The sequence below is a fragment of the Nicotiana sylvestris genome, chromosome 8 (genome assembly GCF_000393655.2).
Source record: "Nicotiana sylvestris chromosome 8, ASM39365v2, whole genome shotgun sequence".
NCBI classification, from domain to species: Eukaryota; Viridiplantae; Streptophyta; class Magnoliopsida; order Solanales; family Solanaceae; genus Nicotiana; species Nicotiana sylvestris.
In genome coordinates, this window is record NC_091064.1 from 60260381 (window position 1) to 60272578 (window position 12198).

General features: G+C 39.7%; 1 long non-coding RNA gene across 3 annotated transcripts in view; it reads right to left on the minus strand.

The window, feature by feature from the left end:
• LOC104225372 (uncharacterized) overlaps positions 1–10950 on the minus strand; it is a 28640-nt gene extending 17690 nt beyond the window's left edge. For 2 of the 3 annotated variants that reach the window (XR_011401676.1, XR_011401675.1), the window contains exons 1-2: positions 10575–10950; positions 10326–10472 (exon numbers count right to left, since the gene is read on the minus strand). This is a non-coding gene — a long non-coding RNA (uncharacterized lncRNA). Of the gene's footprint in view, positions 1–10004; positions 10473–10574 lie in introns of those variants that run through there. The other variant, XR_710576.2, reaches the window with a different exon arrangement.
• Between the last annotated feature and the right edge of the window lie 1248 nt (positions 10951–12198).

Consider the following 12198-nt stretch of genomic DNA (forward strand, 5'->3'; position numbering starts at 1 on the left):
TTCTTGTCACGACCTGGAATCGCACTAGCGCCTAACATTTAACTTGCTAGGCAAGTCAACGTTAGCTAGATTATTTAACCAATTTTAACTATTCAAAATAAAACATTAATAAAATAAATCAAAATAGTCCGAGAAGGAATAATAAAATATATATAACGATATCTAACGTCTCCCAGAATTTGGAGTCACGAATACATGAGAAACTAGAGTACTACACATATGGTTTGAAGCAAATACAACAATTCGAGACTAGATAAACAGTATGATAGATAAAGAAGGGGACTTCAGGGATGCGGATGCTGTGGAACTATACCTCAAGTCTCCGAATGTAGCTGGATTCGAGCAGAACACTACTAGATGCCGTTGGGACCAACGCCAGTATCTGCACAAGAAGTGCAAAAGTGCAGCATGAGTACAACCGACCCAATATTGTAACGACCTGACCGGTCATTTTGAGCGCTAACGCGTCAGTTAGTTATTTGAGGCCTTGAGTAGCTTCACTTCAGGTATTATGATTTGCACGTGTGGTTGGAATTGAATTTCGGGAAGTTCGGAGTTTATTCAGAAGGAAAATTCTCATTTCGGAAGCTTTAAGTTGGAAGAGTTGACTAAGGTTTGAAGTTTTACTAAACGACCTCGGAATCAGGATTTGAAGGTTCCAAGGTATGTATGATGATTTTGGACTTGAGCTTATGCCCGGATCGGGTTTTGGATGACCTGGGAGCATTACGATGCTTATTATGGAAAGTTGGCATTTTGGAAGAATTTCATGAATTTGGGTTGAAGTGTATTTTAATGTTATCGATGTCCGTTTAATATTTCAAGCCTAATAATAGCTACGTATAGTGATTTTGATCTTAGGAGCACATCCAAATGTGGATTTGGGGGTCTGTAGGTCATTTCGGGGTCGTTTGGTGAAAGTTGGAAGTTGAAGGTTTTTGGAAGTTTGACCAGGAGTGGACTTTTTGATATCGTGGTCAGATTCTGATTCCGGAAGTGGTAGTATGTTAGTAATGTCAATTATGACTTGTTTGCAAACTTTGAGGTCGATTGGAATTGATTTGATAGGTTTTGGCATCAAATATAGAAGTTTAAATTTCTAAAGTTCATTAAGCTCGAATTGGGGTACGATTCATGATTTTGATGTTGTTTGATGTGATTTGCGACCTCGAGCAGGTCCATGTTATGTTATGGAACTGGTTGGTGTGATTGGACGGGGTACCGGGGGCCTCGGGTGTGTTTCGGGATGGTTTCGGACCAAGTTTGGTTGAGTTGTGGTAGATGATGTCTGGTATCTAGTTTTGTTCTTTACGAACGCGGGAGAGAATGCGAAGAGATTCCCGTGTTCGCGAAGAAGCATCTGTTGGTTGCTGACTTTTGAGCTACGCGTTCACGAAGGAGAAATTGGTCCTATGTGGATTTTAACCTTCACGTTCGTGAAGGGTGCAACGCGTTCGCGAAGGTTCGCCTGGTAAAACATCGCGTTTATGAGCAGTGACTCGCGTTCGCGAAAGGGAGTTTTTGAGCTGGAGCTGGTAACTGCTTCGCGAATGCGAGTGACTTGCCGCGTTCGCGAAAAAGGTCGGACTAGGCAGTGTTCTTTTAAAAATCGGTAGTTTGGCCATTTTTATCTCATTTACTCCATGGGAGTCGACCTAGGAGCGATTTTAGAGCATCATTTTCATGGTCAATTGATCACACCCAACTATGCCTTAAAAATAGGACAAGTGGACGTTGCAAATATAATTTGCGTATTTAGTCAGAGTCAAATCCACAAGGAATTAACCTATCAATTACTCTTGTTAGACTCACTAAATTCTATGTAATCAACTTCTCAAATATTTTGAATAACAATTGATGATATTTTACTAACTATAACTGAATGAAATTAAGTAAACTAAGAACTAACTATGATTGAGTTGTAAACAATTAAGAGAAGGATCTAAGGTTGTGATTTCCCCTATTTATGGAATCCCTTCCTGTTATGTTTCATACAGATTTGCATAATCATCTCTATCGATCATGAGCACTCTTACTATCGTAAATCTCTCCCGAGTAATTACGACAATTTACTATATACACTCTCCCGAGTTACGCTAGCTGGCCTTTATTACAGCTCACTTTAGATCACACCCAAGGCTTCATTATCCCAAATCCCGCCTTTAAACCCTTGGTTATTGATTCCTCATATATTTTGGGAGTGGTGTTGTTCAATAATTACCTAAATATGCATTCTCTCCTAAGTAATACATACTAAATAGGCACAGCTAATTGAGGATCCTATCAATTAACTACAACAAGAACGTAGTTGAATAAATAGAGATTAAACCGGGCAAACTATATTAACATAACACGAAGTTCATCCTTCAACAGGTTCCACCAAAACCCTAGACTAAATATTTAGCTACTCATAGCAAAGCAAGATAAAACCACAAAAGTATTCATAATGTGCAAATAAAGATAACAAAGAGAAGATTGAAAAACTCTAATGGTTGATTGCTCTTCTCACACTTGTTCTTGCCTCCAATTCAGTCTAAAAGCAAGCTTCACCTTTGCTTGGGCGAGTTTGTTGAGTTAATAAAGGGTTAGGATAAGTTTCCCCCCATTTACACTTTAGTACCAAAATTTCTGGGCGATTAAACAGTCAACCGCGGCAGAACGCGGCGTGACCGCGGTGAAATGAAACTATTCTACCTCAATCGTTTGGCCTACCGCGTTCCAACCACGGTCGACCGCGGTCGCGGTGTCCTCTTGTCTAGTCCTCCTTTGCCCCATTCTTGCTTATTTTTGTTTGGGTTCTTCTTGATTGGCCTTATATCCACATTATTGACTCCAAAACACTCCATAGTCTCTTCCTAACTTGGATTAGTTCTTTCGAAGCAGAAGAACACCAATTAGAGTATTTTGTTATCATTTTGTCTTTAAAACAACAATAAAGTATGGTACATTTAGAGTGTAAATAGCGTCTATATCGCCTACTATCAACACCCCACACTTAAACTGTTGCTAGTCCTCTTGCAACAAACCACACTCTATAGGCCTAATCATCATTGGGGCACTTCCCTACTCCTTATACCAAGAGTATTTCACATGGATAGACTACTTCAGCACAACCTCCTCGCCTCAAGAGTGGACTCCTTTCTAGCCACGCAATACCCCTAAACAACTCTCCTACTCTCAGTCAGAGGTCCAGACTTACCTTCCCTTCATGAATCATATGCCTACTCACTAGAAAAGAAACTTATATCGTTTACAAACCACACACTGAGGAATTCGAATACAACATTTCACTCACCCTCAGAACAAATTCTTATGCCACAAACAACACACCATGGGCTTGCCCGTTTTGTAATACTCGACTAATCGAGCTCATTCGGTCTAGAATCAAATAGGACTTTATTTGGTTGTAATGTTGGCTACGGGATGGGTAGGATACATCTGGGTATAGTGACTACACCTCCCTAAGCACTCCACTACATTGTGTACTTTTAAGCTCTTAACTTTGTCACACCTTCCTTCCACCATTACATTATTGTGTTAACCCTTTTTTTTCTTTAAGCACACTTTTTCTTTAAATAGTTTCCACCACTTTGAGGCTTCTCTTTTTTTTTCTTCTCTTTCTGGTGGCCTCTATTGTTGTTTATCAACCAGTGCACTTTTTTTTCTTTTCATGTCCCCTTAATTCCACTTAACAGCCCAACCAACCACCCCACCCTTATATTTTTTCCATATCTGTTATACTTTGAGTGCTTCTAAGGGGTGATAGGGTTCAACAAGATAGGCTATTTAAACTCGGGTTAGGCTTGTAATGTGGTTGCCAAGGAAAACAGGCTTACAGGCTCAACGGGGTTGACTAGGGTATACACAATTATGTGGGAACAAGCATACATAGAAAGGTTAAGCAAAGAAATGCCTATATCACTTTCCAGACCAAATGAGGCTACCATTTCACTTTGCACACACACAGGGAAAGTTCTAGGCATTGAATGTTAACACAAAATACATAAAGCCTCACTCACACATGGAACATGAGTCAATTTAGTTAGGATCATCAGACACTATGTTCTAAGTACTTGAGCCATTCAGGAACACACAATTTAAGGACTTCTTTGAGTCAACTAAAGAGCCTAAGTGTCACACTAACGCAGTCTTTATTCAAGGTACCATAGAGTTAAGGATCTCTATTTTCATTTTTGCTTCTCGCCCAAGACTTCCTAATTTAAAAAGAAAAAGAAAAAAAAACTAACTACACCCGGTTCAAATAGAAATCCTTCGAAAAGAACCGTGGTTTAAAGAAAAACCAAGGGGGAGTTGATACACTACCTAACAAACGAAAATCTTTTGTTTTTTTTTCTTTCGACTTAAATCCCTCAAGAGACCCGTCGAGAGGCGTCCGTCTTTGGGCCAAGTCGACGTTAACTAACATAAACCAACAATACCAAACAAAAACAACTCCATACACATTTATACAATTTATACAACAACAACCATCCCCCACCCCACACTTAAAGTTTTAGCATGTCCCTACGTCAAAGAATGTAAAGCAGAGTAAGGTAAGGGGACATCCCTGTGCTCAATCCTAATAAGAGACGGTGCTAGGATCGAGGTGACACACTCGTCCTAGTGCTCGGAGCCATTCCATGATCTTTTTCTCCGACCTAGCATGTTGAGTAGTCAAATTGTCAACTCTAGTACCCAAGTCAGTGACCGAAGTGCGGAGGCCAGCCATTTCTTGCTCCAGGGCTGTCATGCGAGTACTTCAGTGGGCCTGTGATGGGACTGCCTCATCAGCACTTGGCTGTGGTGGGGCGGTAGTGTCCTCAGCATCCTCACCAGCATCATCATCATCATTAACCACCACTACCGGTTCTCTCCCAACTGTGATTTTACTAGCCCGGAATGGGGCTTTCAATGGCAATTTTCCATCTACTCTGGGATTTTTAGGAACTCGTGCAGCACGACACAGCTTGGTAACCAGAGAGGGGAAGTAAAACCATTTGAGTACTTCTGGGGAGCGAATGAACATCTCATCATGAAGGAGCTTGGCAACATCAAAATCATGGTGAGTCATAAAATAGTAGATAGTCGCTACTCTTGGCCCATTGACATCGGTAGTGTTGCTGGAGGGCAGCAAACGGTTGTTGATACATGTGAGCCAACACTTAGCTTCCTAAGTGAGAGACTAGGATTTCAGTGTAATTCGGTGCTTTATCCATATTGGTTCCCTGTCAGCCACATATATTGATTCAAGAATCGGTGCCCACTAGATAGTTAGGTGGTGATAAGCCTGGTAATAATCTGTATCCCCAATGAATACTGGCAGCCGGCACACTCGGCGGATGGCTTCAGGGGACGCATTCATATGGGTGTTTCGTACTATGTCCACCCGATCAACATGCTCCGGCCAGTTTGCATAAAACTCCCTTACCATAAGTACATTCGCCTCCTCCGGTTCATCAAAGAAGATGTCCAGCTGACACCTCCTCAACTCTGCAAAGATACTTGGGCATTCCACTTGCAAGGCTTGCCGATCAATATGTACTTCAGGTAACAATTTCTTGGATGCCTTTGACGTTATACCTATCCTCAGCTGGTTTGGAGACAAACCTAGCGCGATCAAATTGTTCCGCACTAGCTTGACCCCGAGCTCTAGAAGAACTGCCCGGTCCACTAACGGAGGACCCTGTGGTACATCTCTTCCTGGATTGATGCATTGTACCTGCCAAAAACATAGGCTCGTATTAGTGAGGGTTTGAGTTGTGTGAACCCTGGGTGGTTACTCAGACTTCACCACCACCATGGTCACATTAGTCATTACAACTCCATTGGGGCAATTTCACAAACACATTGTGAGAATGGTTTCTAATCTAACACACCTAGCCCTATGAAAGCATAAATTCTTCCCCCAAATCAACCATTCGCACTTCACCCTTCCACCCCACCACAATGAAATTTACACAACAAAACCACACTTTTATCTACAACATTTTTCACATAACCCACCAAAAAGCAAAAAATAAAATCAAAACAAAATCTAAATATAAATACTACACACTTCCAACATAAAAATTGCAAAATAAAGAAACACAAGAAGGGAGAGGAGAAGTTTGACATACCTGGGTTTTTAGAAATTGAGATTGATAGAAGATGGAGTCTTGTAGGGGGGGGTGTGTGAGAGAGAGAGAGAAGAAGGGGTTATGTCTTAAAGAGAAGAAGAAGAAGAAAGAGAGAGAAGCAATGGGTTAGGGTTTGTAGAGAGAGGGAATAATGGGGAAAGTGAGGGTGGGCGTGTGAAATGGGGTGTTTAAGAGGAGGGGGAAAGAAAATAAAATAAAAAAATCTTGTTTTAAAAAAAATGACTTACATGGGCGACAGTGGTTTCGCGGTCACACCGCGGCTGCGGTGAGTGAAGGGCGTGAAACAGAATGATCTTGGTTTACCACGATCGTGTCGCGGTCGCGGTGGATCGAGAAATCCTAAAACAGAATACTCGTCATTTACCGCGATCACGCCGTGGTCGCGGTCACGAGCCCTTTTTTTATAAGGATGTTAGTTTCCCACACATTTGGTACAACATCAAACAAAAGACAAGAAAACAAAAGAAATCATGGGTTGCCTCCCACACAGCGCCTGATTTAACGTCGTGTCACGACTCAAATGAGCGCATTTAAGGCTCGCTCGACCTCTGAGGTTCAGTCAGATGAATCACTGACACTTCTGTGGATGCATCCATGCCCACATATAGTTTCAATCTTTGCCCATTGAGTCTAAATGTATGAGAGACTTTCTCTGAAGCAATCTCTACGGCACCTGAAGGGAGCATTGCGACCACTCGAAATGGTCCAAACCATCGTGACCTAAGTTTACCCGGAAATAGCCTTAATCTTAAGTTATAGAGAAACACCATATCTCCAGGCTTGAAATTTCTCTCAACAATGTTCTTGTCATGCAACTTCTTCATTCTCTCCTTGTACAACCTTGTGCTCCCGAAAGCATGATATCGGAACTCGTCGAGCTCATGCAATTCTGTGACTCTAGTTGTTCCCGCAGCCTTAATGTCCAGATTCAGTTGTTTCATTACCTACTAGACTCTGTGTTCTAGTTCCACTGGTAAGTGACAGGCCTTTCTGAATACCAACTTGTATGGTGACATACCATTTGGATTTTTAAAGGCAGTTTTGTAGGCCCAGAGTGCATCATCTAGCTTTTTCGCCCAATCAGTTCTTGTGGCGTTCACAGTCTTGGTCAGTACACTCTTTATCTATCTATTCGACACTTTGACCTATCCACTAGTCTGAGGATGATACGAGATTGTCACCTTGTGGTGCACATCGTACTTTGCTAGCAATTTCTCGAAGGCTCGATTGCAGAAATGAGTGCCTCCGTCACTGATAATAACTCTCGGGATCCAGAAACGGGTGAATATATTCTTATTCAAAAATCCCACCACCACTCTTCCATCATTGGTGAGGAGTGCTGCAGCTTACACCCATTTGGACACGTAATCTACAGCAACAAGTATGTATTTATTGCCAAAGGAGCTGACAAAGGGGCCCATGAAGTTTATTCCCCATACATCGAACGCTTCAACCTCTTGAATTGGGTTCATGGGCATCTCATGGCGACGAGAAATGTTTCCGGTTCGCTGACATTCATCACAGCTCTTCATCCATCGATGTGCATCCTTAAATACTGTTGGCTAGTAGAACCCGACTTCTAGAACTTTAGCTTCCGTCCTGAATCCTCCAAAATGTCTGCCATATGTCGATGCATGAAATGCTTGCAAAATAGAAGATTGTTCTATCTCAGGGACACGCCTCCAAATCATATTATCAACAAAAATTCTAAACAGATAAGGTTCATCCCAGTAATACATACGGCAGTCACGGTAAAACATTTTCTTTTGCACAGAAGATTGGTCATAGGGAACTATACCGCTTGCTAGGTAGTTTGCAAAGTCTGCATACCATGGCACTTCCTCAAGGCTTGTGGCGAGTAGCTACTCGTCTGGAAAGGTTTCCAGAATATCCTCTGTCTCTACTGAGTGTTCAGCTCCTTCAAGTCGCAATAGATGATCAGCAACCTGGTTTTTCGTGCCCTTACAGTCACAAATCTCCAAGTCGAACTCTTGCAGCAACACCCAACGAATCATGCGCGGTTTGGACTCCTTCTTCTCAATCAAGTACCGGAGAGCTGCATGATCAGTATATACAATTACCTTAGAGCCAATCAGGTATGATCTGAACTTGTCGAATGCAAACACCACAACCAGCATCTCCTTTTCAGTCATAGTGTAGTTCAGCTGGGCTCCACTCAACGTTCTACTGGTATAGTAAATTGGGTGCATTAGCTTGTCTTTCCGCTGTCCCAACACTGCCCCCATTGCATAGTCATTGGCGTCACACATGAGTTAGAATGGTTGCTCCCAGTCGAGGCAACAATGATGGGTGTTGTGACTAGCCTCTTTTTCAACTCCTCGAATGTTACCCTGTGTCACGCCTCCTTTTACACCCTGAGAGGTATATGGGAGTTTTTCCAATTAAAATGACATTATTCGAAATGGGATTATTTATTCACATTCAGAGTCGCCACTTGGGATAATTTATTTTTGGTGTCCCAAGTCACCGGTTTATTTTAAAAATTCCAATTCGAGGAAATTTTGACTTTATTATAAAAGTCTGCGAACCAGAAATTTTAGATAAGGAATTCTGTTAATCCGAGAGAAGGTGTTATGCATTCCCGGATTCCGTGGTTCTAGCACAGTCAATTAGCGATTTATACTTGGCTCAAATTGTTTAATTACTTATTTTTAAGACCTATGTGCATTTAACTTTTACCGCTTTTAATTGCTTGATTTATTCGTAATTAAAGAATTAAGTTACACGTACGTGTACTCATCTCATTTGGCGCATCAAAATTTATGTCACGCGTACGTGTCCACAACTAATCACGCTTTATTAATTATTAAGAAAGTTTGGTTGAAGTTATGCGAACGCATTTCTCGAGATACTTTTTTTTTAGAATGTAATTCGTAATTATGTTACCCGAACGTATACAACATCACAATAATATATTAAATCACGACTAATCAAAACAGGCAAATGGCGCAAGATTAGTCAGAACTAAATCTATATTCTTTTTCTCATTGATAACCTCTTGCGTACGTACCACTATATATAAAACTTATACGTAGCTGTCATTTCTAACTCATCATCTAAAAGAACAATATAAAAGTTTGCTTCCTTTGTACCTTGCATGTGGTGCTCTTCATGAGTTCGTCCATCAGAATCTGATGTTTACATTGCAGGCCATTGCATTTAGTTCGAAATACAAGAACCAAACATGGCAAACACCAGCGAGCGAGAAAACCCAAAAAATAGGATGTATATTTAGCAAAGAGAATTAATCCAGCAAGACAAAGCTTTCATCAGTTTACCTAATTTTCTGGTAGTAATTATTACCTTACAACTTACCTGATTGTTTTAATTAGGAACTTAAACACTTTTGATTAACGGTTGTTAATTGGTGATAGTGCAGATGGACAATCACAAGGAGAATGAAGCAATTGCAGAACTGTCACGGGCCATAGGTGATTCAAGAATAGATGGCACACCTCCATTTATTTCAAAAGTTGGTGTTCAACTAAAGCAAACTGCGGATGTTAAGATTTTCTTAAGCTTGAGGTTATTGCAAGGCCATGAATTACTATGCTTGGTCAACAACTCACGAATTCTGTCCTTTCAACATTTGAAATCAAAGGACTTATTGCTTTCGATTTCAACTAAATAAAGTTTAGAACATGGAAAATTTGCCGTAACTCAACAAACATTTCATAACACAAAGTAAAGATCTTACCAATTCAATACGTAATTATTAGAACCAAAATAAGGTAAGAAAATCATTCTTGGAGTTCCACGTAAATGGAAATGGATATTTTTTAGAGGCAAAATCTTATTTTTGGGCTAAAGGTCGAGAGAAAGAACATTGAGTCAACCCAAAGGATGAGTTCCAAATATTCCAACATATTTTAGTCTCAAACATAGCAAATTTGGTTTACTAACAGAGGATTAACTATATGCTAACCTCAAATCATCAACCAAAAAAATAGGACATTGCATATTACATCCATCAAACATTCAAACTAAAGCATATTAAACAACTCAAATACACAACAAATCAGAATATAACTCAAATCGTAGCCATCTTGTACTGTTATGTACTAACATGTAAACTCAGACGACTAGATGCCAAATCAAAATCTCAACAGCCCTTCCAAGGCTTCTACCTACTATAAGAAAATTAAGATAGAATAGTGGAAAACAAACCTGTTGAGCAAAATCCTTTAATAATAACAGAATGTAGCCAGCAAATACAAGCTTGAGTTCGAATCTATTCCAAGAGAAAAAATCGGATAATTAGGAACTCGATGGCAACAAAACATAGTCAAATGTGAGGAGCTCAGCATCATGAATCTGCCAAAAATCAGCAACAATAAATCAACAAATTTGAACCTCTACAGCTTGTGAAAATCTAGAGAAGAAGGAATTCATCTTTGAAATCGTATTTCTTCAAACCTTTATAGGAAAAAATCCAGTTTTCTTTCTATTATTTGTAGTTTTTGATTTTCAGATCTTCAACTAAAAAACAAACACTGTTTCAACTAGGTTCGGGTGGTAATTTCTGGCAGTTTGTTTGAAGGGGAGAATTTTTGTCCCTCTCGGTTGCTGCTCGTTTTTAGAGCTGAAGTAACAGCTTTTCACGGCTAAACGGGCTGGGATGGGAAATGAAGAAGCAGCAGCGACTGTTTTGTTCTTGTGTGTGGGTTCTCATTTGAGTGAGCTGAGCGGAGGAAGAAGAAACCCAAACGGTGCTCTAGTTCGGCTAGATTGGAGTGTCCGATTTTTTCATCTCCTCCTTTAGGATGGAGCGCCGCTTCTCTCTTTGTCCAAGGGAAGGATCGGATTTATTTTGTTCTAGGTGTAGGGTTTATTTAGTGTGAAGGGAAAATGGGTCGGGCAGTCGGGTCGGTTTGGTTTTTTTGTGCTGGGTAGGAAAATTTGGGCTTGATTTGGGTACAAGAACTAGCCCAATATCCAATTAAACCTTTTCATTAATTTCTTTTTCTTATTTCCTTTTCCTTTTCCTCTTTTTTTTTAATTAAGAAAAACCTAAATTAAATCTTAAATTAAACAAATTATCTAATTAAAAAAAATATAAAAATTACTTGATCCTAAATTAAAAGAGAAAAATCACTAATCTAAAAATTATAAGGTAAAAAATGTAAAATGAGCTATTTTTGTGATTTCATTTTTTAATAAAATAAATAATTAACTAATTAATCCTAAAAATGTAAAAACAAAACCTAAATGCAATGCATGGTATTTTTGACATTTTTCATGATTTTAATAAAAATTAAACATGCACAAAAATGCAAGCAATTGGTAAAAACCCTACAAAATCCTATAAAATGGCAAATGCTTGGAAAAAATCTATTTTCTTTGATTTTATAGGAGCAATTCATATAGGCAAAAATCACGTGCTCACAGCTGTCCCTCTTTGCTCAAAAACATGAAGGGTTTTTTGGGAAAAGATAAAATGAGCAATTACAAGCGATTTTTGCCCGTTTGAAACTCCATGAGAAGAATCTTTTGAAAAAATCTGACCGAACCTTGTTTCGGAGGTTGTCTGCATATCCTTGGCTATAAAAGAATCAGGTCAGTGTAGTTCTAGAAGTTTTGGTAGTTGGGACTACCGGAAAACTGTGATTTCACTACTGTTGCTGCTGTTTTTGCTTACTGAGCTCCTTATTACACCAAAATAAAAGATAAAAAGCTAAACTAGCTAATTCTATCAACTACGAGTTACAAGATCCCTATCTATAAACCTTCTAAAGCTTGTTCTTGAGTCTTGGATGGTTCTTCCTGCAAACTTTGATCTGAATCTTTATGCTCGTTAGCTGTAACCGCTGGTTAATTCTTCTTCATCTTTTCGGATCAAGGCGGGACACACAAAACTTGTGACTTCCATCATATCTTGAGCAGTCCGCATCTTTTCTCCGCTTCTACACTTAGAGTTCAACTTCTTTTATTATTCTTATTTTCTTTTATTTGGGTTGAGACTTCTTCTTTTGGTCATCTCAAACCTTGTGCCTCACGGTGAAAACCTGTTTAGGCACCAAAGCAAACAAACGAACGAAAT